We start from the raw sequence: 6,866 nt of genomic DNA, 5'->3' as shown, positions 1-6,866 counted from the left end.
GGTGTTCTCACTGTAAGAGGCGCAACTGCAAATTCTTTCCCAACATTAGGGATCGAGTCTCTAGACAGGTGTGTCAGCAAACTACAACCAGTGGGCCAAATCTGGCCCACTACCTGTCTATGTAAATAAAGTTTTATTGCAACACAGCCTCATCTATTCATTACATACTGTCTATGGCCGTCTTCCTGCTATAAAGACAGAGCTCGGTAGTTGCAACAGAGGGCATAAGACCCGCAAAACCTAAAATATTTACTGTCTGGTTCTTTACAGAAAAAGTTTGCCAACCCCTGCTCTAGGGCATCGATGTGAACCATGAATATCAGCTAATGTAATGAACTCTACTGCAAAGAATAACAAAAATAAGAAAAATCCCACAGGACTGGGAAACCCCATCCAGGAAGCAATTACTTTCACGACCATTTTCTACTGAAAGGCAAAGAGCCACAAATCTTTGTAAACCACAAGTTTTTATCTTCTTTTGAGTTTTGATACACCGCTGCCCTGGGAACAGCTATGAGGACTATTTGAAACACATAGAATAAACCAATTTTTCTATCACTGTGTCTGTTTGTAATAAGCATATACAATGCACTATAGCATAGTTATGGAAAAGAGCAATGTAATTCTATGAATCAGTATTAGAACCTAATTAGCCACTGAGCCCAGGCTGATAACAGCTTATCATACCTTTCAGCCCAAAGAAAGCTCAGGTGGAAGGGAGAGAGAGAAAAGAGGGAATAAATAGCTAATTATGATAAACTGGTTTCCTTGGTAACTGTTTATAACCACGATGATGTTGCCATATTTTTAATGATAAACACAAAGGTTTGATGTGAGATTATATAACACATACTGTCTCAATGCTGGTTCTACTCTAGCAAAGGTGAAGCCAGATACAAATGTGAAATTTTGTGAGGCTAAGAAAATTAGAGGAGCTTTCTCTAACCCCCACCCCAAACATCTGTTGTTAGTTTATTCTCTGAGTACCGAAGGGTTCAAGAATAAGAAAACAGATATTTATGGTGCTCAATGACTCTGATGTGCCCATTCAAGCCTCAGAGTTTTAATTACAGCATTTACTATTCTCCTTTCCCCACCTGGGGTGCCGACTGGCCATCCCTTTGACCAGTCCTGTGATTTGGGGAGGGACATTCAGTGAGTAATACGTAAGGGATGGGCCGCTCCAGTAGGCTACCAGCCTTCGGAGTCAACCCTGGAATCACCAGATCATCTTATGAAATCCATTCTCCACTCGCATCTTTCAGGGATGTCTACACTCCAATTTGTGAGAATAACATTTTGGCTGAAATACTTGGGTCCAATGGCAGATGCTGTAGATTAAACTGCTAAACCAGTGTTGGCAACTATAGCCCATGTGTCACATCCAGCTCACTGCCTGTTTTACTAAATAAAGTTTTATTGAAACACAGCCACAGTCATCTATTTATGTATTGTCTATGGCTGCTTTTATGCTACAACAGTAGACAGAGACCATATGGCCCACAAAGCCTAAAATATTTACTCTGTTACCCTTTACTGAAAAAGTCTGCTGACCCCTACATGAAACACCATATTCTGACCCACCTATGCTTTGATTTCCTTTACTTTAGAGGCCGGAAAGCAAAATACTGAGCTTCAGCCTCTCCTACGGCTGTGTGTGGGGAAGGGGCGGGGCATGTGAAAGTGTTCTGGCCAGTGAGATGCAGGTAGGAGTTTCTAGAGAGGTTTTCTCTCCCCCAAACTCCCTCTTTCCTCTCCAAAAAAAGAGAAAAGCCTAAAGAAAAGAATTTTGCTCTTTGCCATCCTTACGTCTCCCTTCTCTGCTGGGCCTCTTCTGCCTGGAACACAGACACAACACCGGGAGATGAAGCAGTCATCTCGCAACCATGAAGACAAAGTCATCCCTAATGATGGCAGAGCTGGCAGACAGAAAGAGATGGTCCTTGTTAACATCCTTGAGCAGGTGGCCAGCACTGGATTATGTTCTACGTACCTTCATACTTCTTGTTATGTGATGAAAATTAACCTCTTCCTCATTTACCCATTCTAGTTGTTTTCAAATACTCACAGCTGAACTGAATCCCAGCTAATCAAGGAGATAGAAAGAAAGTGGTGTCATAGCCGGTGGCACAGTGCAGGGCTCTTAGGAGCCGGTGGCTCAGGATTGTGACTTGCAAGGTCCACCATGGAGCCAGATCAGATGCTGGAGGGGCAGATGCAGGTTGCAGAAAATCAGCACTCTGAGTACGGTCTCACAGATAACATCGAGAGGACAGCAGAAAATGAGAAGATTAATGCAGAAAAATCATCAAAACAGAACGTGGATCTCCGGTCTTTGCCAACTCATGCCTACCTGGATCAGACAGCTGTGCTGTGCTTGCAAAGGAAAGACCACCAAATCCCATTGAATTTCTAGCATCATATTTAAAAACAAAAACAAAAACAAAAACAAAAACAAGGCATCGTTTAAAGATCAAAACTGACTTATTGGAAAGAACAGAAAGATTTGGTTTCTACTATAGATTTACATGTTTGAGAGGCAGCTTTAATTGCCATGATTTCCTCTCTCCCACTTTGGAAACATAAGAACCTTCAGGATGACCACTCATTACCGGAGTTGTGGAAGAAAACATATTTCTCTTATTTTTTATTTAATCGCCATACTTATTTAACGAGTGCCTTCTTTGCAATTTTTTCTCAGGTTGTCTTTAACTTTGTTTTTAAAATAAACTTCCAAATACTGTTAAAATGTTTTAAAAATAAAATAAAATGGTGTCAGAGTCTAACGAGTTGAATGAAGATGTAGAGGCCGAGTCGGGGCAAGAGTAAGAGTGAGATCAACTGACCAACTGAAGAAATGGAATGTGCCTTGGGGAGACTACAAGGTCAAGAACGACTTGTCAGTCCGAGAAGTCGGGCCGCCGGAAAATGTGGCTCCTGCTGTGATGACCTGGCTCTGAAGATGCTATGGAGCCAGGTGTACCCACCAGGACTTAAGCACATACGTGAGCTTCTAACTGGCCCACTGACCACATGTTTACCTATGGCATGGCAGTTGAGCTTAGAAAGAAAACATATAGTCTCTGGGGCCAGAATGATTAGGGTCTATCACATCTAGCCGTGTGACTTTGGGTAAATTACTTCCTAGTGCCTCAGTTCCTTCATCTGTAAAAGGGAGGTAATCATAGCACATACCTAATAGAGTTGCTGTGAAGGGTAAATGACTTAAAAGCGTTTAGAACAGTGTCTAGCGGATGGTGCGTACAACATAAGCAGTAATGAATTTTCCACTCTTGCTATGTAACTATGTCCTAAAACTAAGTGTCTTAAAATAAACATCTCATTATACCCACGGTGTTTGAGGGTTAAGAATTTGGACAAGGCACAGGAGAGATGGTTTGTCTTTGCTCTGTGATATGTGGGGCCTCATCTATGAAAACACAAAGGCTAGGGGTAACTTGACAGCTGGAGGCTGGATTGACTGGAAGACTCATCCACTCACACATCTGGTACCTGAGCTGGAAGGACTCAAAGATCAGGCAGGAGCGTCCACAGGCAGCCTCTCCATGTTTCTTGCCTTCCTCATAGCTTGGTGGCCGCAGGGGAGTCAGACCCTTACGTGGTAGCTTAGGGTTCCTAGGACAAGTACTCCAAGGAACAAGGTGGACTGCATGGCCACTTATGACCCAGAATTAACAGTCACAGGACAACCACAAAAATCACAATCACAAGCCCACCAATTCGAGGGGAGAGGAGTCAGATTCCGCCTCCTGACGGAGGAGAGGCAAGACTGTAATGTAGAAGCCACGTGGGATGGGAGATATTGTCATGGTCATCTCTGGTCAACACGGTCTGTCATGGCTATTATTACTTCTGCTCCATAAAACTATGAACTTCTTTATCTCTGCTCTCAAACTCCCTTATTGTTTCATGGATACAGCGAAGAGTGTGGCTTGTGGGAACTGCACTCCAGTATTGTTTGCCCCACTCGTGACTCAACTATAAGCTACTCGAAAAAAGGATCGTGCCCTCTACCTCCACTGTATCCATGTCAATATGTATAAAACTCTTGCTACACAAACAGAAAACACTTAATACATTTTCTTAAATGGATAAATGGCTGAATTGCACACTAATAGATAATGTCAGAAAATCTCAATATTGTATAACACACAGGGCATTGGCAGACATTACCAATCAGCCCCAGATCTTCTTTCTTCCCTTCTTCTCTGGTAATAAAAGATAAGACTTATTTAGGATGACTAAAAGACTGCATCTTCTATCCTCCCTTACATTGAATTTCTAGCAGTTACAGTTAGATATAGGCATATAACCAAGTTCTTGTCGAGAAGATGAAAGCAAAAGTGTGACACAAGACAAGGGAAAAACTGCTTAAAAGGAGCTGACAGAGCTGAAAGAGTCCCTTTTGCCCTCACCCCTTCTTCCTCCATTCTATTCCTGGAATGCAGATGAGATGGCTGGAACTCTAGCAGCCATCCTGTGATCCTGAGGATAGAAACCAGTCCTAAGGATATCGAAGCAAAAAGCAAGAAGCCTGATCTCCAGATGACTTTATTGGAGCTGTCATGCTACATGAGATAAACCTCTAAAATGTTATTTCTAGTAACCAAATGAAATTCCACAGTGAACCTCTTATAGGAATTATATAATCAATCACACCTTCCTCTGAACTTCCAGGGGACTTGGGACCTTTACTCTCACGTTTACCACATACTTGGCATTTTGTACTACATGTTTAATTTCCCTAGTACGTCATGATTCCCAAAGGATAGGAACCATTCTACTTAGGGTCCACACAGAGCACTAGAACAGTTGCCCTGTACTCACTTGTGATTTGAAATATACATTTTTAAAATGAAATTAATATAGATCCTTTTATTAGATATAAACCTATAAAGGGCTATTACTCTGCTTGTTGATGGTATCCATTGTCATAATCTGGTCCCCCTCAGGTCCCAAACATGTAGATAATAACACATCATCTCGGTCACCAGAGGGAGGAGAACTTGAAGATTCATTTATACTAATCTCCTAACTGCAAAACTATATATAGTATACTCTAGAATTTTTGGTTTTGGCTGATCAGCATTCCTTCTCACCTTTCTTCTTTTAGTTACCATGTCTTTTTTTGTGTGAGGCAGGGGACTTCTTCCCACTCCTATATGGCCTGGTGGGGCTGTGAATCACAGTGAACACTGACCTTTAACCTTATTCGCCATCTCTCATGAGGAAGGCGGGGGGCAGGGGTGCGTGTGCACAGCCCCAGCTGGCCCAATCTGAGCGTCACGTCTCTCTGCACATACTGACCCAGCAGAATCCCGAGAAGTTTCTGAACTGGAGGTAAGGGCTTCTCTCTCCTTTGGAGTGAGAGCTATGTGGATGTGAAGCTGGATTGTTGGCCACCATCTTCTGAGCTGCGTGGAGGGAAGAGGCCAACACCTGAGAGCAGGCCAGGCAAGCTGATTTCACAGATGTCCCCAGAGGGAAGGGCAACGTTGCATTACAGCCCTTGGGAGCGGGCTCTGTTGCTCTGCCTTTGATTCTGCAGGCTGCCCCAGAGTCCTGTGCACGGCAGACACACTGCCTTCTCTTTTACAGTTAAGCTGGTTTGAGTTGGGTTTCTGTCACCCGCAAGTGATAAAGCTCTGACTAATCAAAACTAAATTGCTGATTTCATCACTCCTGGAAGTTTAAAAACAGGGTTGAGCCTTCTTATCCGGGTTTTCTGGGTGTTCTTTGCTTGAAGGCCGGGTACTGGACCAACTGACATCTTCGGGTCTTTCTCATCCTGAGAGATGTGATACAAGGAGAGGATTTGAAAGCCGGGCACACGTGACTCAGTGTGCCCGGGCCCAATTTACAGCTGAAGCTGTGAAGACAGGAAGCCCTGGAGGAATGCAGTGAAGAAAGAAAGTGCGAAATTTCTTTTCACCAGTGATGTTCTTCCAAGGGCAGCATAAACTCCCTCAGCACTATATTCCAGGGAGTGCCGGAAACCTTCAGCAAACATCTAGATGTCCACGTCTTCCCCTCCACCCCTTTGCTGCACCCACCCACTCTGCACAAATGGCTCTCCCCGAACAGATTCCAGTTCTCAAACTTGATATCTCTGTGATCCAGGCCTGGTACCTTGGCATACAACAAGCCAGAGGTGAAGCTTATTCACAAAAGTGGGGGAGGGAAGCTTTTAAAATAATTTACCATCTGTCAGTCGTTTGGGTGCGAGTCTCAAACACACACACACACAGCCCAGAGTATACACATACACAAAAACACACACACAGACACACTCATGCACGGGACACACTGCAGAGGGCAATCCACTGCCATTCACAGCCAAAGCCTGCCCTGCAATAGACACACCCATGAAAGTTTCCCCCCTCCCCCGGCCCTACCCAACCCCTCCACCTCACCCCACTCCCCCAGCAATCATCAGAGACCAGAGAAGGAAACACTGTCCCCAGAGGCCTTCTCATTCCTGGAACTGTGTCAGGGGTGTCTTCACGTGCATGGCTGAATGAGAATTAAGAACGACCACAAATACTCATCACGATCACAGAGTAGCTCGTCAGTATGTCCAGTGCGGTGCTACACCCCTCACCACCAGCCCTGAGAACCCTGGGGAGGATGCCGGCACAGCAGAGCCAGCCCGGTGGACCCCGGCCTGAACCCTGGCTTGGCTCCCCTGTCTCCCGAACTTGCTCCTACCCACAAATGGAGCCGACCTTGGTGTGGCCCAGTCGAACGTTGGCAAAATAATTCAAAGTGCAAGCCCAACAGTTGTAACAAAATGGCACTTTCTTTGATGCCTGCACCTCGCATCAGCCAGACCAGGAGCGGCCCCG

General features: G+C 44.6%; 1 protein-coding gene and 1 pseudogene across 1 annotated transcript in view; one reads left to right on the top strand and one right to left on the bottom strand.

Moving 5' to 3' along the window:
• RPS6KC1 (ribosomal protein S6 kinase C1) overlaps positions 1 to 6,866 on the bottom strand; it is a 230,633-nt gene that overhangs the window by 20,554 nt on the left and 203,213 nt on the right. The window lies entirely within an intron of this gene.
• On the top strand, positions 2,184 to 2,586 carry LOC111742629 (annotated as a pseudogene).

The sequence above is a fragment of the Pteropus vampyrus genome, unplaced genomic scaffold (assembly GCF_000151845.1).
Source record: "Pteropus vampyrus isolate Shadow unplaced genomic scaffold, Pvam_2.0 Scaffold98, whole genome shotgun sequence".
In the NCBI taxonomy this organism is placed as follows: domain Eukaryota; kingdom Metazoa; phylum Chordata; class Mammalia; order Chiroptera; family Pteropodidae; genus Pteropus; species Pteropus vampyrus.
This window is presented reverse-complemented; position numbering and strand designations above follow the sequence as displayed.